This window comes from Perognathus longimembris, chromosome 7, assembly GCF_023159225.1.
Source record: "Perognathus longimembris pacificus isolate PPM17 chromosome 7, ASM2315922v1, whole genome shotgun sequence".
Lineage (NCBI taxonomy): Eukaryota > Metazoa > Chordata > Mammalia > Rodentia > Heteromyidae > Perognathus > Perognathus longimembris.
This window is the reverse complement of record NC_063167.1, coordinates 39,398,122-39,422,861: the sequence shown is the minus strand read 5'-3', so window position 1 is coordinate 39,422,861 and position 24,740 is coordinate 39,398,122.

The following is a 24,740-nucleotide window of genomic DNA, read 5'->3' as shown; positions in this document are numbered from 1 at the left end:
TTTCCTACAGCATTTCCTACCCCTGGCCAACAGTTGCTATTAAGGAAGCAGGCTCTTGTTTAACATAAGACACAGATTTTTGTTTAACATGGAATAGAGGTTCATATTCTTGTCACTAGGCATGACTCCCAAAGAACTTGAGGCTGATGAGTAAATAGCCTAATTGCTAATGCTACAACAACTTTCCTTAGGTGACTGATTCCTTGATAGAACTCATGGATCCCCATAGGACAGGCATTGCTTATCATTTGCTTTACTTTTGTCCCACTAGTTCTAGGCCTTATGTTGCCTTTGATTGAACATTTTACAGCTATAGGAGGTGTCACTTTTATTCCTACAGAGTCACCAGTAGTGACCCTGTACCATAGCCATCTTGTTACCATAGTGTTTAATGCATTCTACATGAGTACCAATTTGGATGTGAATTCTGACTTGTGTGTTTTCTGTGTGGTTTGACATAAATTACCTAGCCTCTTTGGGCCTCAGTTTCCTCAGATGCAATGGAATGACAATATCCATTGCATAGCTTTGATATTACAAGGACTGCAGAGAGGCATAAGTTAAAATCAGAGCTCAGTGCCTCACAGCAGCTGAGCTTTTTTGTTTTGTTTTGTTTTAGCATTTTTGTTGACTCCTGTTGTATCACAAATCATCCTGATAGTGTCTCAATATGGTGATCACCATTTGCTTGTTTGTGACTTTGCAGTTAAGACAGGGTTCTTGTGGATAGCATTCTTCTTGTTTCTGTGGTGTTGATTGAGGCAGTTCCACAGTGGCTGGTGGGTCTAAGGTAGTTTGTTTCACACAGCTAGCTGCCACTAAGGGTTTCTGTCTTCTCTCTGTGTCCGTCTGTCTGTGTCTATGCCTCAATATTTCCCTTTCACTTTCTCTCTCTCTCTCGCCTCTCATTTTCTGTAGTCCCTTCTTTCCACATGCATTTTGTCTCCAGCAGAGTAATCAGACTTCCCCAAATATAAAAGAAATAATAATTTCCACCAAGGTCCCAAGACTTTCTGTTGGACACAAGACACCAGATCCAAGGGTAGGAGAGAAGTAGACTTGGCCTATTGAGGAACAGTCAGCATGTTAATATACCCATGAGAGGAATTGTTGGTAGATAGTCCATATAAAAGTCATGAAGTTGAACCTTTGTCATTGATTTGGGATTGGTATTGGGAGGAGGGTCAGTAACTGCAAAACTGTTGAGAAAAAAAGCCTTAAGGAACAGGAAGGCTCAGGCTGGAAAGACAGAGTTCCAATGATAACTTTTCTTCTTTTGGGATAAAGCAATAATTTCTGGGCTAAGCACTATCAGAACAGCTATAATCTAGAGATATTCCATTTCTCTGTTTATTTCTTCTGATTCTCCCACATTAGCTCTCATCTTCTGTGAAAAATAGTAAGTCAGAAGTAGAATCAGGTCATTGATGCAAATATTAGTTATTTACTATAGGTAACAAATTATTCTATAACTTTGTGACTTAAAGCAGGCATAAAGTTCAGAATCCTCTGGTTCAAGCTACAGTGCTGGTTGAAGCTGCATGCATCCTAAAGGTTGATGGGAGTAGGATTCCCTTTCAAGCTCATAGCATTGTCCTCAGGACAATTATGTTTCTGGCAAGTGATTGGCAGGGCTAACCTCAGTGCCTTAGCACACAGGCCTCTCTATAGGACAACTCACAAACAACGGTAGCTAGTTTCATCACAGCAGGACAGAAAGGCCCCAAAGAGTAACTCCTTGCAAAATAGAAGGCATATTCTTGTACATCCCATCTCTCTTTTTTTTCTATTATTTTTGTTAGAAGTGAGTCTCTAGGTCCAGGTTACACTCAAGTGTAGAACATACTAGAGGTTGTAAGGGAATCACTGATGGCCAGCCTAGGATCTCATTATTACCATGCCTTCCAACAATTTGAGTGTTCTCCAATTTTATGCCAAATTTGAATACTCTTACCACTATGTGTTGATTGGAATTAGGGCAACTGTATCCTAGTTTTCCTGGAATAGGCCCAGTTTAGATTTCTTCCCTCTAAAGATTATATCACATGTAGAAGAAGACTGTTTTGCATAAAATAATCACTAGAAACTTTTAGAAGATATAAATGAGTTTCTTAAGAATATTTAATGTTGCCACTCTAAATATGCTTAACCAGTACTTCTAGAGTACTTCCTACATGCTGGAACTACAAAGCAGTGGGGACAAAATAAATCTCACTCCTGCCTCAGTTGAAGTCATAAATTAAACACCAACAGTACTATGTAAGAAATGCTGGGAGAGCTGGAATCCCAAGGTGTCATAGAATCTGAGCTGGAGACTGAGTGTTGAAGGGTATAGAGAATTTTGTTGGGCAAAGAACATTTCAGTCAGCTTCTCACCCAGAAACAGAGTCACCTCCCAAACTAGAAAACTGAAAGAGGATTTACTTCCCAAGGTGAGGTTAAAGTTGCATGGTTCAGGGCTGAAACCATTACAACAATGTGAGGATGCTGCAGTTCCTTTGTTTGGAAAGCACCATTTTCTTGAAAGACAGATGAGAGAAACACCATCTAAGTTCAAACAATGGGCTCAGGTGAGAAAGGCAGCAGAAATAAGACTGCTATGCAAGATCAGATGCCAGGTGAGCTGGAATACCCAAAGATCTTGTAGAAAAGCATTTTCTTCCCTCTAACCCTTCCCTCAGTAGCTGAGTAGTTTGGGGTAGAGGATCATTATGGAAGTTGCCTAAATGTAATTAATTTTTATTGGATAATTTAATATATGCACTTCTTGGATCTGGTTGAATTTTTGAAGAGGGCCTTGGTTGTCTTAACCTCCTTCCCCACTTTGTTCTCTTGTGGTGGGGAGGCTTTCCTGGCACACACAGTAGATTATACTTACTTTCTTATATAGTCCACATTGCCCCCTGTTGCATGGCCTCTTGATGCCCATTCTGTCTACTCTGTCTCAGGAACTTTCAGGTGCATGTACTTTAGGACTGTCACATCAGAAAGCTGTTAGGTTATTGTGTAAGAAAACTCCTAGTAACTTGTCACTCAAGGTCAGATGCCTTATCTTGAAAATGGAGCACTGCTAACTTTATTTTCAACATAGGGGCCTTCCTGATAGAGATGTAGCCAGGTTATATGACCCCCTTGTAGGAAGAGGCTGAAGGGATGAAGCTTCTGACCTCTTTGCTTTCCATGTGATCCCTTGTCAAACCCAGCTGGGAGCCCCAGGACCTGACAACCTATTGTAGGCTGTACAGCTCAGCCTCCAGGGCCCAGGGCTCAGTGGAGAAGATTAAAGGTAATTATGGATGGGGAAATACAGAGTCTGATATAAAGGCATTAGCCAAGCTTACTGCAGAGAAAGGGTCTGTGAATCAAGGGAGATGTGAAATGGCACTGCTGTATTAACCAATGTGACCAAAAGTAAGGGACTAAGTCAGACTAGAAAGAAGGTATTGAGGGCAGAGAAACAAACAGGGTCAGATCTTGAGGCTCCTTAGCTCTTCTGCAATACCATCTTGCTGTCCTGGCCAATCCACAACTTACCCTGTGGTCCGATGGTAATATAGGTCCAATTATATTGTCCCTCGCATAGCTGAGCTAGGATCTAGCTTCTCTTTTATGCCTGTGTGTACGCAAAGAAAGAATTTAGCAGGTTTCATGTGTGCCCTGCTCTGCATTGTGGAAAGACAGACTGCAGAGAGAAAGGGATTGGGAAAGGGCTTGCACCATATTCCAACTCAACCACAAGTTCTTTGTGACTTAGTACAAGTCCTTTCACCTGTCTAGATTCTGTTTTTCTGGTTGGTGACAAATGGATTGCAACTACTGAAGGCTGACTTAGAAATTAGATGAGATAGGCTTTTCTAAAACAAAACATTGTCATGTACATGTTGACAATTGATTTTGATGGGGAATAAAAGTAAGAAAGAAATTAAATCTCTATGGGCATCCCACACTCCCCAACACACACACACACACACACACATACACACACACACACACACATCAGACATGGTGCTTGAACATTTCACACCTGATGTTCCTTTCACTCCAGGCAACAGCTCCTGAGATACTAATTATCTTGTTTTATAAAAGAGGAAACAAAGGCCTATTTTGATTAGGTATTAGGCACCATGCACCGTGCCAGGCGATCAGAAAATGAGTAAGAAGTGTCCCTGACCTTTAGGAAATCATAATTATGGATGCTAAGGTCATTTAGATCAGTGCTCCTCAAATTAAGTGTGCCTTAGCATCACCCACCTGGTATCATGTTGAAATGCAGATTCAGACTCACTAGTGAGAAAAACAGGCCAGGAAGTCTGCATTCTTGACACTTTCCTGCTGTTGCTACTGCATAAACTACCCATTGACAAGTAGAGATTAGAGGAACAGATCTTTCTCTCTCTCTCTCTTTCTCTCTCTCTCTTTCTCTCTCTCTCACACACACATACACATGCATGTGAGTATGCAAGCATGCACAGATATGTTTTATTTATATGTATAGACATGATAAATTAAAGCAAAGGGCAGATCCTTAAGAACAATCCCAACTTGGTGAAATGAGGAACAAGGAGGGCATCATGCACCTTAATATTTGATTGGACAGCAGGATGTTGTTTTTCTGCCCCTTGGATATATCCCATTATGAGCTTTGATCAAAGCAATCCTTTCCCTTTGAGGCTTATGGAACATGTTAATGGCTTTGTTATTCGCATGTATCTGCATATATTTGCAAATCAATTTAGCTTGTTCTGAGGGGGAGGAAGGATGCAGGCATGGTGGATGAGTCCAGAGTTTTAGCATCCCTGTAATGGTTAATCCTCAGCATCTCAAAGCTGACATAAGGCAGTCTTGGTGATTCAAAGAATGAAGAGCACCAAGGCAATCATCTGCTTACATGTTTACCAGCAATTCACTGATGATTCTTGTCCTGGAGAATTTTGTCCTATTCGGGTTCTATCTCTCCCCCTTTCTGTTTCTTTTCCTCTACTGACATCCAAGCATCCTCTCAAAGATTTCTCTGAACAGATCACTCATTCTCAAAGACTTTTGCAGTTCTCAATCTGGAAGCAAAGCAAATCTTAATGTGTCCTTTAAAGCTCTCTTGCATCAGCAGGCCACAAAGCATTAATCAGCCTACGTAAGTCTCCAGTCTATGACCAAATGGAAGCAGTGCTTGTTCTCTAAACCTTATTATCCTACCCTCAAGACTTAGCCCTTATGTCTTTGGTCAGAGATACCCCCTCTCCATTCCTCTTACACATCCCTGAATTCTGTTTGTCCTTCAAGGCACAGTACAGATCCTATTCCATCCAACTTCCTGCCCAGATAAATTCTTTCCTTTTCCAAATTCCCTTAGTATCCCCCTCAATGTCTTTATTGCATGGACTTCTTTATGTATTTATCACCACTGGTTATTCTGTGTCTTGAAGGCTGTGTTATGTACACACAAAGTAGGTGCTAGATTTTTGAATTTAGGCAAAAGGAGAAAGATTAAGCAGATAGGGAGGGATGAGAACTTGGTTAAAATAATGAATGCCCCTTTCCTTTCCTGGGAACCATGGAGGATGAAGATAGCCCAGGAAGATAACATCCCTCTTCTTTCTGGGAAAGCTAAGATAAGCCTTGACAGATTCAGTGTCCCTGACAGCACCCAGGGGACAGGCACCTCTTGAACTGAGAGACACAGTGATCCAACTACAAATCAGAACAACTGATATTTACCCAAAAGGGCTATTAAAAGAGGGACCCCATGAGCCTTTGGGCTTCCTTCTTGCCCTCTATACTCTCGTTCTCCCCTCTGTACTCTCCCCCTCTTCCTCCTTGCCTGGAAATCAAATGGGTAAGACCTCATATAGCATAAGATGGCTCTCCCAACTCCTGGAGTCTTGGTTGGGGCTTACAGAAACCCACTGTTGGGTACGAGGCTGTCTGAATCTTCTCTGATGCCCTACTGTCACTTTAACATAAACTTTGTCTCTGCTCCCACTTATCCAGCTGCATAATTCTGTGTTTGATGGAGAAAAGGACGAAAGTCTCCTAGGTAGTAGCGGAATGATTACCTAAATGAATGAAGGCAGGACAGATGTTTGTGATTCATATGTGTTCATTGTTACAATACATATGTATTAAGCTCCTGCTCTGGTGCGGGCGTAAGTTTCCAGCAGTGCAGATGTGAACTGAGGAGCATCCCAGCCTCTCCTGGGCTTTTCTGGGGACAAGGCCATCTCATGTTCTTTGTTTAATTAAGTTGGCTCCATTCCAACTAGTTGCTTAATAATGAATGATTTGAAAAATCTGAAAACATCTGATATTTTTACAGATCAGTGACCTGTTAGATGAACAGGCTAAATCTTGTTTAATCTGTGCCTCTGTTCATCAAAGCACTCTTTTGGGTGTGGAATGTGATGGAAAATGGCATGGTATGCTCATTGTGCTTTGTACCATCTTATCCCAAAAATGATAATATATGCATATGTTAGAACCTTAAAAGTAAAAAAAGTAAACACTACTCCCAAATGTACAAACAAAAGATCAGCAATTGTTCACAACTGGCATATTTTCTTTCTGTTTTTGTCGTTTAATTCTTAAAAATATATAAAACCTTGTTTAATTTGTGCTTTTATATATCTTGCTTTTATTTATTTTTTGCTGACATTGAACTTTGAATATTTTCCTGCACCATTATAAATCCTTTAAATATTTTTACTATCCCTAAGAACTTGTGCAAAGGGGTTTTCATTAACTATATCAACTTATGAGTACAATGCATCTTGATCAATGTCACCTCTTCCATGGTTCTTCCCTATCTCTCTCAACTCCACCATCCTTTCAAGTTACCTGATTTAAAAAATTCTTAAAAATGACTTTCTAATTATATTTTTCTATGAAGGGAATATATCCTAATTTTAAACAAAATCCCTATTACTTATTAACAAAATAGAAAACTACAACCTACTATCCTACGAATACCTTTATGTAACAGTATTTCCCCCTTCCTGATTATTTTATTGGCATTCTTAAAATGAAATTTGTGAGCTAATGAATATAAAGATTATTAAGTCCTTTCTCTGCTCAGTTACTGAAAGAATGTTAATTTTCAGATAATATGTTGTAGGTTCTGGCTTCCATTATTAAATGCCATTTTTGTAATTAATACTGCTCCTGTGGACCCCCATCCCCCTCCCTCATTAAAGCATAATAAGTAGCTCCAGGATAATTTCAAAGACAACAACCTTCCTCATCAGTTTCCTGTACTGCGAGCTAACGTAGCTGCTGTGTTGTTTTTGTGGCCCTAGGTGGTAGATTTTTATAACAGCATCTGTAAGTGAACTTGACATCAGAAGCATTTTTCTTTTTGTGTATCCAGCCTCATTTTGATCTTTTTACTGAAATATACTGTTAGTTCTTCTTTTGCTTTCAGAGCCCTAGACAAGCAATCCCACAGTGGCTGCATTGAATGAGTTTGAATCACTAGCTTTTCATTGCTTGCTGGGATAAGGGCTACCCAGACCTGCACCTCTCAAGGTCTGGTTCTTAACTTGATCTCTTTCTACTGTGGAAAAATCAGACAGTTCGTTATAGTTGGCTTTAGTGCTACATAGGGTAACCTCACTTAAATTGAACCTACTTATATCCATTATAGTCATTGAATGCTCTCCAGTTTACAAAGTACCTTCAAGGACATTGGCTAATTTGATCCTTGTTATCCTTTTCTGAGGTAGCTATACATACTGACTTTGTTTCATGGGGTAACTGGGACACAGGCAGGACTAGATTGAAAGGGTTACTAGGAGAAAGAACATGAGTCATTGGAGATGTGTAAACCCAATTTGAATCAACTTAGTCACTAACTATGTGTATAACATAGACTCTTTGAGTTTTGGATCTGTAGAGAGAATGTAGAGTTGATCTTTTTCAGAGATCCCATACTTACGACTCTTTATTAAAATTAATTAGTAACACTCAGGTTAAATCTTGAGTGCTTTGTGTAGTCATCTGTAGATATGTGTAACTGCCTGACATGCACACTCCCTGCTCTTGTTGAGCAAGGTGTTGCTTAGCCTTTGTTTCAGCTTGCACACTACATCAAGAATCCTCTTCAGAATCTGATTCATGCCATGTACTTTGCAATTTTGTTTTTGTGGTATTTGTTGATATATTATTTAATAAGGACTAGAGTGTAGTACTGAAGTGCTGATTGATTCCAAAAGAAAGAACGCTGTGATGTGTTTCATGTGTTACATATATTAGCTATGTTTTGTATAGTACTCTTGGCCATGAGGTCAGTGTTAATGAATAAGCAATATATATTGAATAAGGATTCTTTAAACAGAGATATAAACACAAAACATGGTTATGGATTGATTGGTTGCTGGAAATGTGACAAGAAACAACTATATTGCCTTTTGGGATTGCTATGTGTATAAGTGGGAATGGTATAAAATGCCTAGGATATTGATATTCTGTAATGGGGAAATCCTGATTAATTCATTACCATGAAAGTTTCACATCATTGTCCTTCTTCTGCTCAGCTCACTCACAACAGGTTTATCTTTTTCATAGGCTCTAAGGACCTTGCCAACCACAGTCCTGCTTCATTCCAAATTGTTTCTGCTGGTCTGAACTGACCTCTGTCACATATCCAGGGCAGTAGATTTCAATCTGGTAGATCTAAGATCACCTTCTCAATTCCAAGGGTGAAATTTCCATCCAGGAATTTCCAGTCCTGTCAAAGTGTGACACCTTTCTCCTTCCAACTCAGAATCGAAGAAAAGATTTGTCTCATGTGCCTTGTCAAGTCAGTGGCCTCCAGCCTATCCATTCTGTTCCTGACAGGTGCAGGCACCTTGTGAATTGACCTCTAGGGTAAAAAAAGAACACTTGGGATAGCAAATACCTGCTTTAACTCGGGAAAGAGAGCACATACATAAATCTCCTGTTGATCTACATTCTTAAGGGAATTCATCAAGGAAGAGAGGCAACCCACAGAGGATGAGAGTATAACTCTCTGCCTTCTCCCAGTAGATTCCCTTCAGAGATGGACTTAGCCTACAAGATAAGTTAGCTGAAAATTCTTCACTTTTCTCTGTACCCATAAATCAGAAATTTTCTATCACCTAAATCTTTTCCCACTTACTAAATGTTGACAAAATCATAATGAGCAGAAAACAAGTGTAGCTTATTGAATGATTTATATGATGCATGCTGTTGATATTTCAAATTATGTGTGTATATAATTTCTACAAAAGCTTTATGAGCTTAATACCATCCTCTTGTTCATGAACAGATGGAAAAGTACTGAAGCCTCTGGCCCATTCCATCACAAGTAAAGAGTATGGGTTGGAATGGGCCTGGCTGTATTCCTTCAGAGATTTTCTTTCCAATCAATATGCTATTCTATTGGGTCTACATGTGAAACCTTGGACGATTCATGCTTTATAACTAAATGTCTAAATTTCTCACTTTTGGTCACTATGTAGGTAAAAGTATCACTTGGCATCAACTCTCCTAATATTTACTACTTGCCAGTTTCAATCTCCAAGGACATAAACATGAAGCGTATAACTCGACCTTTTCTTTCTCTTTGTTTTTATGAACTAGGAGGCATTTCATTTATTGGGTGTTAATTCACATTTTCATTTTTCCTATTATGATATGGAAAATTAAAAAAAAACTGTCCCAATGGCCCATGCCTGTAATCCTAGCTACTCAGCAGGCTTAGATCTGAGGATCATGGTTCAAAGACAGCATGAGCAGGGAAGTCCACAAGACTCTTATTTCTAATTAACCACCAAAAAGCTGGAATTGGAGTTGTGGCTTGTTAGAAATGGCTCAGGACATTGGGGTACTGTGTAGGAAAAGAATAGAAAAGGAACTCAGCAAGGCAAAGTGCACTTCTGTAGAAGGGTGTACTATCAACCAAAAATCTAGCAAGCAAGCACCTAGAACTGTGCTAGTTCTAAGTCAATGAAGGAAACATGTACACAAATATGATATGCATCAAGAAGTATATCAGAGAGCTATCAGAGACATTGCATGAGTCGAATGGCACTTGAACTAAGACTAGAAATATGAGTACTTGGAAGTGAGAACAAAAGCAATGTGCTGAGTCAGGAAATGGAACAGGCAACTTTGGGGAGGTTAGACTGAAAATGATAATGGTAACTGTGGTTAGAGACAAGAGTCATGTTGTGGAAAGACTAGAATGCTATCCAGAAGAGACTATAATGGGAATATCCCAGGAGACTCATTACAAGAGATCAATTCATAGCTACAGGCTTCATATATGATCTTCCTGTTCATTGTTGACAAAGATGAGATAAACCTATGGGCCTGATAATGATAGAACTGGGTATCAGGATAGATTCTTGGGTATCATATTGACAGATTCTGTCAATCAAACCACTTATATGAGTAGTTCCCAAACATAGCTAGTCAGCCAAATTACTGGGAACTTTGTTTAAAATGCCCATTCCTGGGTTCTATCACTTTAGGGTACTGATTCATATCTGGCCTTGGGGTTAAGAATTAATGTTTTCAAAGCAGGCCAGTAGATTCTAATAATAGTTGATATGTATAACTCCTTCTAATAGGAACACTGAAAATATTTGTAGCAATGGAAGGTGTATTATTGAGTTATCTCTGAAACTCCCAAAAGATGTCTTATATTGGTAGAGATGTGTATTAGTGAGAGATATCTAGAGAACGAGAATCAGTAGGATCTATGTATGTGGATGTGGGAAAAGTGCAGTTCATCATACGGATGTGACACATGCAATTATTATGAAGGCTGACAAATCTCCACTTCTGTGTTCAGTGAGATATACATACAGAAGGAACATGGCTTAATTTAAGTCTGAATATGAAGTACTTAGAACAGAGAGAGCTGGTGGTGAAAGTTCCAGACAGAAAACAAGCAGGTTCAAGACCTAGGAAAGGCTGTTTTAATCTTAGTCTAAAGGGCAGTAAAACCTGTTACTTCAGCTCAAGCTGTCAGGGAGCAAGGTATTCTTTTTGAGTCCCTTCAAATCTCCAACTTAATGAGTGAGGCTCATTGTGAGTTACATAGTTTATTATTCAGATAAGATTATTTACTGAGAAGCATATTCATAGATGTACCCAGAATAAAGGTGGACTAAATATGTGGACACTGTATAGCCCAGTCAAATTGACACATAAAACAAGATGCCAGACGGACTTCATTATTATAGTGACAATAACAATGATAACAAGAATCTATATTATTTTTATGCTTGTAGTGTCTGACAATAGCAATATGGCATATTTACAACAAAATGCAGGAAGCACACATATTAACATCATGCTTGTAGCATACTAAATGTGTTTTTTTCTCCTCATCTTTTGTCTTATTTCACACACACAGTAACCCTTGTGGGCATGTGATACAGATTTTATTATTGCCTTCTATTTCTTGTTCAAGGCATGAAGAGGTATGTTAACTCACCCAAGGACTCAGAGTAAGTGACTAGGGCCAAGTTAAACCCAGAGCTTACTGTCTGATCTTTCTACCATATGCCTAGACTAGCTCATTGCATATTGATGACTTCACTAGTAAATTGCATAGCTGCTACTGGCAAAAAGACATGCACACCTTCCACTTGTCCTCTTCTGACCATCAGCAATTTTCTGGTCTTACCACTGTATCTATTTCTGTATCAAAATATAGGAGAGAAACAAATTAACAAGTAAAAACTTAGAGATATGTTTGTATTTAATGGTACTAACAGGCGACATAATTACAAGAGAGCTGGGAGCATTTCTTGACAAACAAATTAATAAAAAAAAAAAACCTTTCATGCCACTCTTGAGTATAAATTGCACTGGAGAAAGCAAGAAGAGGCTGGTGTTGACAGTTGTGAGATAACAACCTTGAAATATATCTGCATTACGTGAGAGGGCTTTGGAGGCCCGGCTTTTGGACTTAGAGACTGTGCTAATGAACTGCCTTAATGCTCATATTTTTGCAAGATCCATCTGTATTTCTTTTAAAACCCAGCTTACTACAACTGGGAAAACTGCTTAGTTAGATGCAGGGGTCTTGGTTAATTTATATGTTTGATACGGTTAAACAAACCTGTCCAATAATTCAGAAGTTATTAGATTAATATGTAGTTGTTTATCCCACAAAACTCTATCATAAACTTGTGTGAATAGATTTACATAAATTATTGTTTCATTTGGCAATTGTTGGTTAGTCATAATCTTCTCTAAAAACTGGAATTACAGAGACAAACTATAGTCTTGTCTTCTAGTCACTCACTGCTTTGCATTGTTTCTTTGCTCTGGCTACATGTTAGATCACTGAAGATTATTTAAAGATATTTATGTTTGGATCCCAGTGCTGGTCCGGAAAGATGCCGAGCACCTTTGTTTCTTTTCTTCTTCTTTTTTTTCTGTTTGTAATTCAAATTTTATTTAAAGGTGATATACAGAGGGGTTACATTTACATAAGTCAGGTAACGAATACATTTCTTTTTGAACAGTGTTACTTCCTCCCTCATTTTGCATCTTTGTTTCTTAAAAGCATCCCAGGTGATGTTAACATGTGGTGCCCTTTTCCTGGTAGGAAAGACAATTATGCACCCAAATCCATGCTTTATTTTAAGTATATGAAGAGTGACTTATGTTTCTGGCTGTGGGATGGGGGTGGCATGAGGACGTCTTTCAACCATATGGGGGTTGTTCTTTCATATTTGACAATATCACAGAAGTCTGTTTTTAGTAGCTTTATGTAATTTTATTGTCTTATTTGAGTTGTGACCAGTTTATTGGGTGATGCTGCCTGTAGTCCTGGCAAGCCTTTCTCCATTTAGCAATCTTTTGAGATACTTTCCCAGGTGCACCTAGAGGCATGCTTTGCTAATCTCCAAGGTGTTTCTCAGTCTATCTGTCTCCCCTTGATCTTACCCCACCTCTTTCAAATATCTGTTTTTTTTGTGTTTATTTTGTTGAATTTTGACTTTTCCTTTCTTTCTTTTTTTGCCAGTCCTGGGGCTTGAACCCAGGGTCTTTTTGCTCAAGGCTAGAACTCTACCTCTTGAGCCACAGTGCCACTTCCAGCCTTTTCTGTTTATGGGTACTGATGAATCAAACCCAGGGCTTCATGAATGCTAGTCAAGCACTCTACCACTAAGCAACATTCCCAGCCCTGACTCTGCCTTTCTAAGGCATTACATTATTTGAGTTTCCACTTGATTTTTACTATATTTCAGTTAATGTTTTTGTATAAACATGCATACTACTCAACGTATTGACTTATATATTCAGAAGCTAATTATAGCTTCCACATTTGAGGAGAAATATACAATCATTTTCTCTCTGGGCCTGACTTAAAGAAGTAAGTATATTTCAAATTTGTCATGACTCGTGCCTTTCAAATCACTGCTATCAATGATAATAATCTTCATCATCACCATCATCATCATCATCATCATATCATCATCAAAGCATCATCATCATCATCATCACACAATAGGGAGCTTAGTGGCATTATCTAACTCTACCAAAACTAGCAGTGGGGAAGAGACTCACTTGAATTCCTAGAGGCAGATCTGTAACTCACACCCAAGTTCACCCCCCAAGATATATGCCTGCCTGCTCAATTTAATCCACAAGGAATCTGTGGAAGGTTTTGAACTTGGCTTCCTACAGGCATCACCTGAATCTCTAAAACTTGCCAGGCAACTATCTTTGCATCCCTGTCCTGCATCCCAAGAATGAATGAAAAGCTGCTCAATGTCAGTTGTCATTTACCAGCCATTAAGCATGTCACTCATCTTGGTCCCGTGGTTCAGTTCTTATTGTCTTCTAGAGTCCTTGAATGATACTTTGTGCTTGAGTGATAAAAGTTCAAACAACTCCTCAAAGCATTCAGGTGCTTTGTGATTAGAGACAAGGCTGCTTAGGAAGAGTTCATTAAAGGGTCTGCTATGGAATCTTTCCAGGTGCTTCAGAGAGGGATCCTTTCCATGACCTGCCAATCCTTAGAAGTCATCTTAATGGTCCTGTTCAGACTGCTAGGAATAGTGTGACCTTACAAGAGGAGACAGATTGTCTGAGGCACTAGCTCTGTTCTGCTGACTCCCAGCATCTCAGCTGTTTCTGCACATAACTGTAGCCTCTTCTGAGTTTAAATTACCTCAACTGTATTGGATACTTCTAATGTTTAGAATTGACTCAGAATCTTCCCTGTTGCCCTTTCAGATCCACCACCCACTCATTTGATCTGATTTCCTCATCCTGTCCCTGAACCCACTACTAAATCAGACTGTAAATTTCCAGTCACCCAGTCCCCTTCTGTTTGGGACAGTACCAAATTGGCCTCCTATAACCCTTTGGGCTTGATCTTTTGGCTACATTCTAGGATTTCCTCATGTTTCCACTTAGGGATATTTACATTCACTTCCCTCCTATTTCTCGATTTAAGCCATATTGCCCCCATTCCCTTCCATCTATTCTTAGTAGAAATGCTCATTCTTTTAGAAGAACCCCTTCCTCCATTTACGTTTGGATAATCTGGAGCTCTATCCTGGCTCTATCATTTGCTAGCATTGTGAATATAGGTGAATAACTCAATCCTTCCAGTCTTCAATTTCTTCATCCATAAAACAGCAATGATAAAGTAATTACCTCAAAGGAGTTTTATTAAGAATTAAAGATAAAAATGAGAAAACTAAGGAAGCGAGTAGCACAGGCTTAACTTGTTATTAGGTTATATGTGAATGACTTAACTCTCCCTCTTGGCAACTACCGACTTCTTTCCTAGTCTCCTGTCCCAGCCCAATCTTTTTATCTATCCAAAGACCAAATATGAAGGACTTACTCTCCCCTCTTGGCACAATATTTATGTATTCAAATATTTATGGATTCAATGAAGGATTGACCCCCCACATCCTATTATTCCAGATGCATACAGACAACAGAAAAAAACCCAGGTATGCAAGGACATGCTTGATGCAGGCAGGGAAAACTGACCAAAGCCTGGCCATAAGCATTCCATTGTGGGCCGAATCAAAAGTCCCCACCTCCCCAATCCTCATAGCCTTTTCCATAAACTCTGCTCAGATCCCATAAAAGCCTAACTTCAACCCCACCTCCTTGCATAAGTTTCATCCCCCAGAAATGTTGCTTGCCCCTTACTGTGGCTCACTAAACAGTCCTTGCCTATTGAGATTGAGTCTGGCCTATTCCTTTCTCCTCCATTTCCCTAACAATATGCGCATGCTCAATTCCTGTTCCTATTGCATGGCAATTACACAGGAATATTAGGCCCAGAGTGACTTCCAGTCTCCACTACATGTTGACTTCAAACCAATCTTTTCCCATAAGCCTACAAGCTATCCTGTATGCTCAAGTCACTACTTCAAACTTTTCCTTTTGATATCATCAGTTGATATCATTGGAGAGATATCAAGTCCTGATCTTTTTCTTTTCAGAAGGTCCTTAAAGCTAAGCATTCTTACCCAACTTTTCACTCGGGATCTGCTCTGAGAATCAGAGCAGATCTGAGAGCAGATCATGGTCTACTTTATCCTTTCTGTAAAAGGAGTTTTGTACAGAAGTTCTGATCTTACTTGGAGTTCATTTGTTGGAGAAACAGCTAGATTTCCTCTTGATTGAATGCTAATAATGATGGAGATGAAGATTTCATCTCATGACACATTCTATTACATAAAATTCCTTATGACATATATTTGTCCTCAATTTTTTGTCTAGTGAGGAAGCTCAAATGTATTCAAAACCCCTTACAGTAATTCTAGAGACAATGGCTACTTAAAAGGCAGAAGAAGGAGATTTCCTCTGCAAATGATTGTTAAGCACTTCCTTGAATACATGAAGACAGAAGGCTAAGGAGAGAAGTACAGGTTAATGTTACATGGGATCGCAAGTGGACATTTCCTGTGGCACCAACTCAAATTCTATCTTCCTCTATCTAACCCACTTATAGAATTATACAGAAGTCTTAATGTAGAATGATAATTCTATGGTTCCAGTGAGTCATAAGAGAATCAAGCCCGAATGAGATCAGGAGGACTGTTTGAGGCCAATCAGGGTAGTGAAGTAACAAGACTCCATGCCATTCTCCCAGGTATGGCAGGAAGCAAAAAGTAGTAGGATTGAAGGGCAGACATATTCTGGCAGACAAGAAGATCTCATCCCCCCAAAGTAACCAGCACAGGAAAGGACTGGATGCTGCTCAGTGGGTTAGTGCCTGCCTAGCAAATACAATCCCTGAGTCCAAACCCCAATATTACCAAAGAAAAGAATCAAAAAGTTTAAAATGTTTAGATATGTTATATGTCATGTTCCTTTTCAGATTGGAAGGAACTTCCGGGGTCACTGAATCTAACCAGTCAGGCTCTATTCCCAGTTCCCAGCACAGTGATCCCTGTAAACAGCATTCATAACTGCTGTTATATTCCTCTGACAGGGAGTTCTGTACTTACCCAGAATATTTCAGAAGTGACACAGCAGGAAACATACTTGTCTGAGTACTTCTTAGACTTATTCAGAATTGCCTTAGTTACTGTATTGTACTGGACAAGTCAAATCACCTTGGGTCTCAAATGTGTTGTCTAAAAAAAGAATTCCAGTGGCTACGTTATAATATGATTATAAATATGAAAGGAAACAGCATAAGAAATATGTCTGCCCTAGTGTCCAGCTTATTATAAGTACGCAATAAGTGGTAATTTATAGCAGGTAGCCAATAAATGTTAATTTACGCTCTTCTTCCTGTGCTAAATATTTTCTTGCCTTCTAGGGTTGAAAAATATAGCACATTATTGATGAGTTAAAAGTTATTAATAAAGCTATAAACAGAAAAGCACAATTTTATTCCTTTTCTATTTTTTAAATTTAATGCCTAATGTTATAGCTTTGAAATTATGGGCATTTGTTCCAGCAATGAATAGAGCCTCTGTAACTGGCCAAAGGAGATTTTCCATAATTTAAAAATAAATAAAATATGAATTGCCATTGTAGTTTGAATCATTGTTCATTTTTTGGCCAATGGAAGGACCTGAGTCATTTTAGCATGTTGGAATATTACAGCTGGGAATTATCTTAGAGGCAATAATCTTAGGCCATTCATTTTATGGATGAAGAAACTGAGGCCCATAGAGAATAAGTTACAAGATCAAGGTCATGCCACTAGTTTGTGGTAGATTTAAATATTGGTTTCTTAACTCCAAATCATTTTATTATATTGTGTTACTTCTCCTGAGAATAAGATTTCAAAAGATAATACGATGATGTCTCTGACCCATTTGTCCGAAGAAGAAGCCATTCCACTGGAATTTTTAATTTCTTCTTCTTTTTTTTTTTTTTTGGCCAGTCCTGGGCCTTGGACTCAGGGCCTGAGCACTGTCCCTGGCTTCTTCTTGCTCAAGGCTAGCACTCTGCCTCTTGAGCCACAGCGCCGCTTCTGGCCGTTTTCTGTATATGTGGTGCTGGGGAATCGAACCTAGGACCTCGTGTATCCGAGGCAGGCACTCTTGCCACTAGGCTATATCCCCAGCCCTTCTTCTTCTTTTTAGAGTCTCTCTTACCTTGAATGTTAGCCGTAGGAATCTGACAACACAGTACCGCTGTGTGTTTCTTAAGGAAGACTAGAAATGCTACAGAAGCAATGACAATGTGGATTTGTAGACTGAAAGTGATTATAAAGGCAGTTAACAAATTTTTATTCCAGAAAAGTGATTTGTAAAGACTTAAACAGGATCTACATGCCTAGCAAAATGAATACCAATGTGTTTGCAAAGATACCTTGGATACATTGGCTTAGGTATGATACAACATGTTTTCTTTTTTATTCTGGTTGGTCATGGGCTTGAACTCTAGGCCTGGGCCCTATCCCTGACTTCTTCAGCTTTAGGCTAGCACCCTATCACCTTTAGACACAGCACCACTTCCAGGTTTCTGGTGGCTAATAGGAGATAAGAGTCTCATGGACTTTCCTTCCCAGGCTAGCTTTGAACCCGCCATCCTCAGATCTCAGCCTCCTGACTAGTTAGGATTATAGGCATGAGCTACACAAGGCATGAGCTCTCTTTCTCTCTCTCTCTCTCTCTCTCTCTCTCTCTCTCTCTCTCTCTCTCTCTCTCTCTCTCTCTCTCTCTCTCTCTCTCTCTCTCTCCAGTCCTGGGGCTTGAACTCAGGGCCTGAGCACTGTCCCTGGTTTCTTTTTGCTCAAGGCTAGCATTCTACCACTTGAGCCATAGCACCACTTCTGGCTTTTTCTATATATGTGGTGCTGAGGAATCGAACCCAGGGTTTCATGTATGCTAGGAAAGCACTATACCACTAGGCCACATTCCCAGCCCTGTTTCCATCTCTTAAAGAAACAGAGAGACTCTACTATAAGGACTTAAACTCTGTGTCAGGCAAACCCAGCATGGTCTGAGGCTCTCACAGTCCTATGTGCAGCTTAGTGAAAGCATACTTATTAGGGAGACTCAGATGCCCTTATTTGCTTCCAGACCCAGGAAAGGAAAGGGATATGCAGTAGGAATGAGAGTTTGAGATTGTGACATCAAAGCTAACTGCAGCCTGGGGAGAGCACTATGGATGCATCTAGGAAGTTAAGATTAGTTACTAGGCAGCTATGCTCAATGACTGTGAATGCCAAGTTCTCTAAAACCTGTAGACATTAGGACAAGCTGGATCTAAGACACTGGCAGTGGAAAAGTAGTCCAGCCCCTGAAGGGAAACCAGAGAAAGATGGGATGAAAGAAAGAAGGGGATAAAGGAGTAAAACAAATAAGGAAAAGATGGAGGGGAAGAGATAAGAGAGAGTCAAACAGACAGAAAGTGGGGTAGATTAATGGATCTAGGTGTTGTGTGATCAGATACTGTGTGATCAGAGTTTTAGCTACAAATTATTTCTATGTACTTAATCCCTGTCATTTTCCAAGCCTTGGGTTTTAGTACCTGAAAATGGCTTAATAATGCATTCTTATGGATATTAATTTATGCTAAGTTGTCAAGTGTTTATTAGTAGCTCTTGTATACACCTTTGATTTCTAGCTCAATACACAGAATATTGACTCACTCACTCCAAGTTCTATCTGAGAGAAAAAGGAAGAGTCTGCTGACAAGAATATCAACTTCTCCGAACTCTGCATATACAGTGAATTTAGCAGATTAGATAGACATCAGGCATAAAGGTCAGTGATCTTAGTAAGGGTGTAGAGAGCAGCCTATTTAGCACTAAGTAGAATAAATTTGGAGCTGCAGACATGACTGGCAACATGTTTAAATGCTTAACCCCAAAGTTGAAGTCCTATTTGCCTGAGTGGCAATGTCTTTACCTGTTTGTTAGGTGAGGACTATATCCTCCCACATTTGCAATGATCATGATCTTTCTCTATGCTCATGAAGCAGTATGGTATTTGAAACAGAAGCTCCCAGAGCCCGTACTCTTGCTCGTCTCTGCCAGTCTTACCTCAAAGTGCTGTCAGGAGCCCACCTGCCTCCAGTTGGAAATGTGTAATCATGGCACCCAAAACAGGGAAGAGGGAAGCCACCCACTAAGCCCTAATTCAGATTCTTGCAGTGTATGGACTTCTTCAGAAGCCTCATTGCCTGTTACTCCTGAGGTAGCTCTGAGAAGCAGGTGACACGGTTTCAGGTTAGAGATAGGACAGCAGAGGCCTCAGGGAGGTCTGCAGACTTCCTGTGGCAGCAGGAGGATTTAAAGCCAGGTCTGTCCACCTCTAGGGCTGGGCGGCCTTCCATCGCCCTCCCACCTCCAAAGCAGGAAAAGCAAAGTAGTCAGGCAGCGGCAGCTAGAGTGCTTCCTTTCTGCTAGGCCCATGCATACCCCAGCAAGCATGACTTTAGAGAGCATCTCTCTGAGGGCCCCCATTGCCCGGCCCCAGAACTTTTTTTTTGTCATCATTTTCTAGGAATAAACTCAGCCTTGGCACAGGTGGCAGTGCTATTTGGCAGAGAACAGAGAGTGACTGATTTCCAACGTGGCTGTTTTAATGGCCTGTTTCTAATTGCACAGCCCTTGTGCTGATGAAGCATTTGTTATGGGCTTGCTGCCAAAGGGAGATCCCAGGTGTCATCCTGGGTACCCTTGATGGAAATTCTCAAAGTGACAGTGTTGCTCAAAAACCACCTTACATACAAGGGTGCCATGGGCTTTGGTGTGTGGGGCCCAACCTGCTTTCTATTATGCTGCTGCTACCCAGGTGCCACTGTGGCCTTGGGCAAGTGATTCAAACATCCTTAGCCTCAATTTCTTGATCTATGACTAGGAGATAAATAATAGATGCACATACTCAGGTGTGTCTTGAAGATGCAGAGTCTGGCCATACAAAGCTTCGTGCAGAGGTTAGCATGTAGCAGATTCAAGCTTACTACTGCTTACTGTGCATCAACAATCCTATCTTAAGCTTGAGTAGGGCAGGCACTTCATCTGCTTCGTTCATTGTCGTCTTCTCCTTTCTTAAACCTAGCAAATAGTTTTGGACGCATAGAGAATGGAGTAATATTTTACTGATGGTATCGACAGAATATGGTGGCTGCTTGACTAATGACAGTCAAAATCACAAGAATGAGTGAGGGGATTTAATTTGAACCAGTGGAAGTGGAGGTGGTGTGGGTTAAGTAGGGAAGTCAAGAAGAGAGGCAGACCTAGTGGTAGATTTGGGGAACAACTTGAAATTGGTTTTGAAAATGGCAAGTTTGCGATGCATATGGGATGTCATGGAGAACTTGAGCAACAGATACAAGAGAGGTGTATATGGACTTCACTGGGGAGGATCAGCTGAGACCTGCAGACTTAGCTCTTGATAGGTTATCCCCTATCACTTAAAGATACCTTGGATGTGAGCGATACGACACATTGACCCAGCTTGACTAGGGATCCGTCAACTACAGCCAGAATATGGCACTGCCTGTTATTGCAAATTATATTTTATTGAATAAGTTATGTTTATTAATTTGCATTTGCTTTATGGCTATTTCCACACTACTAGGTCAGTGGAGTTGTTTCAGAAACAAATGGGCAAAGTTTTGAAATAATTTGGCTCTTGACAGAAAAACAAACGGAAGACACCTATGCTAATGCACAAAATGTAAGCAGTAAATAGCTATATTAGCTCATTAAATAAGATCAAAGATCAGGTTGGTTCCTGGGTTAAAGAACAGGTACCTGTAGGGCTGGGATGTAGCTCAGTGGCAAAGCACTTGCCTAGCAAGTGCAATGTCCTGGGTTTGATCCCCAGTACCAAAAAGAAAAGACAAAAAAATACAGTTAAAAAAAAACCTCAACCAAGAACAGGTACCTGTAAACTGGATTTCTCACCTCAGCCTCACCATCTTCAGTGTACGTCTAGTCCCCTAGACACCTGTTTTCCTGTGTGGCTGCAAAATGGAAGATCCCTGCATGAAATCTAGAAATGGCACATGGCGATGCAGAAGAAAGGCCAGGTCTTCTTCTGTATCCTTCAAACAGAAACTTCACAGCTTCCCTCTGTGTGTCCCTTGATCCAAGCTTGAGTCCTGAGTCTCCCATGCCTTTACAAGGGAAATGGAATTAATAGATGGGATTAAATTTGTAGGTTTCAATATGTCCACGAATTAGAATGATCTCTGTTTTGGATACACTATTTGATGTGGTTGCATAACAAAAAGGCTAAGAAGGCTAAGTAGTTCAATAGTTTTCTTCCTTCCATCATTGAGCATCAACAAATGAAAATCTTAAAACATCTAGATATAAGCTAGAAACTAGTGGCTCAAGCCCATAATTCTAGTTAGTCTAAAGGCTGAAATATAAGGATCAGGATTCAAATCAGCATGGGCAGAAAAGTTCTTGAGGCTCTTACTTCTAATTATCCAATGAAAAGCTAGAAATAGAAGTGTGACTAAAGTGGGAGAGTGAAACCTTGAGTAAAAAAGCCAAGCAAGAGTGCAAGGCCCTGAGTACACACACTGGTATGTGAGTTCATGTGTATGTGCACATGCACACATACACACACAGAGACACACACACAAAAGAAATCTAGATATGAGTAAAAACAGTTTTAAATCTATGAAAAGGAAAACATAGAATGACCACTTAGATTTTAGAAGAGAATCTTCAAGATGCCTGGATATTGGATTGTGTATTTGTGAGTACATGTGTGTAGGTAATGGGGCTTGAATTTAGAGACTCAGATTTTTGCTCATTATTCATCATGCTTAAAATATTCCACTACTGAGCCATTCCTCTAGTGAGGCATCTTTATTGGTTAATTGTTTAGGCTAATTTTGAACCTTAATCCTCCAGGTTTCAGAAACCTGTAGCTAGCACACTAAGAGTGAGCCACTGATGCCAGATTGGATTTTTTTAAAAGCATCAAGATTTTTTAAAGTTGTTCCTGGGGGAATGAACTCACAGTCCGGGCACTGTTTCTGGGCTTTTGTTTTAAATGCACTCTCCCACTTGAGCCACAGGTCCACTTCTGGCTTTTTGATGGTTAACCGGAGATAAGAGTCCCGTGGACATTTTTGCCTGGGCTGGCTTTGAACCAAGATTCTCAGATCTTAGGCATCTGAGAGGGTAGGATTACAGGCATGAGCCACTGGCATCTGACATCTAGGTGATTTTAAGGCACGGCTGAATTGTACTAACTACTGAATTTGTAAGTCACTTTGGGGAGACCTAGACACTGGCAACACAAATAAGATGAACACAAAAGGCACAGAAGCCACGGAGGATGGTCCCTGCTCCCCACATGCTTGTTGGGGGCGTGTCTCAGCAACTGTTTGGATTAGACTAGATGTTTACCTAGTTAAGGCCAAAGTCAATATAATCAGATATGTGAATTGTGACCAAGAAGCAAAGCTAGGTTCTGGACAGAGCCAAGAAACAGAATTAAGTATCAGATCAGAGGTGCAGAATTGCTAGAGGAAATAGGACAATGAGCCAAGTATGAGGAGAGGTGAGAAGGTGACAGGTCAAAGGGGAGGTAAAGGAGGGAGGGGACAGAGGCCAGATGCCATGCATAGATTTTTATGAAGGGGAAGACAATTATTCTGCAGGGCTGGAGGACCACATGTACTGGAGTAGCCAAGGCATATGCTGTATCTCAAGCCCATGGGCTCCATTTGGCACTGATCAGGCTGGCAGAGCTACAGCCAAGCCTACAAACAGTGCATCTACCTCCTTTTGCCTCTTGTTTGATTCTGACTTTCCTGTTAGAGATGCAAAAAGTGCCTGAAGTTTTGCTGATTAAAAAGCATCAAAATCACAATTGGGCTCGGTTTTGTATATGCCCTTGGCCAATGCTTCAAAGATTCTCAGATTATTCTCATGACCAGTATTTCCCTGTTTCTGTCCCTCCTTTCTCCTTCTTTACTTTTTTTTTGTCTTGAGAGCTAAGCCTTTCCTTGTCAGCCCCCTGTCAGACAAGTCTGACTCTATTGTAATCTATCTAACCATTTATTCCACCATTTAATCATCCAATAGTCATTATGGAAACACCCACCATGCTTTACCCTGGGGACCTTGTGATAAAAGGCCTTTAAATCCACTGCCAACAGACTTACAAGAGATGGCAGAGGTAGATATAGGTATGTAAAGAAGACTTCCTCTTTATGGGGGCAAGATAAGCTTTCAGTATAATCTTTCAGTTCTGAAACTAGTCATTGTTGCAGGGGTGGGGTGGAAGAACTAAGGCCCAATGTCCACATCTCTACTTTCCATTTTTGTTTGGACTAAAACAAGCCATCCCAAACCATGAAATCTGTTTCCTGAGCTGCCCCAAATGCCCAGAAAGTGGTGTTTAGAATGAATCTCAGGGATCTCTAGAGGCTTAGAAGAAAAATTTTACTAGATGATATAACCTCATATAAGAACATGTGTTTTTTGAAGTGTTTTGTTATTCTTCCCCTCTTTGGGTAGACTCAAATGTACAATAACCTTCAAGAATCTATTTCTGAAGGTCAAACTCTTTTGTCACCTCACTTGATAAGGTAGAAATAATATAAGCCTTGAGTTAGACAAACAGATACAGGCTTCACATTAAGTTCTCCAAATTCATTACTGTGGGTTCCTCAGCAAGTCATTTCCCTTCTCTGAGCACAGCATCACCTATGTGCATGCATGTTACAAGGGCGAAGGGACTAACATTTTTAGTGTTTGTTAAGCGTGGAGTTTGGGTACATTATGAGCATGTTGAAAGGATAGCTATTAATATTATTAACTGTCATTTGCCAGTGGTGTGCTGATAAAGTTTTACACTATAATCATTTCAGAAGAAATATAATCATCCCTATGAATCACCTTCTATATTATGAAAATCTGAACTGTGATTTATGAAATAATGTTTGAATCATATACTTTGGGTCAGCTGACACCAGGCATCTGGGCCTAAATCCAAGTGGAAACTTTGACCCCATTGGTGGGGAATTCCCATTGAAAATTCTGTTATAATCTGCCAAACAAAACTTGCCATCATTTTTCAGTTGAAATACTAATAGTGTGTCTATATAAGACGCATTTTATTGTGGGATCTTCTATTTTAAATACCCAGAACTTGATACTTGAAAGATGGAGGAAGAGTCAAGAGGAGGGAGTGTCTGAATGAAGAGAAGAAAGGAGTAAAATGTAGTCATAATATTCAATGCATATCCTCTGAAATTTAGAAAATTGGGGGGATGGATTGGTATGAGAGATGTGAGGGAGAATGATAAAAGGAATGACATCTATAAAGATGTATTGTATTCATATT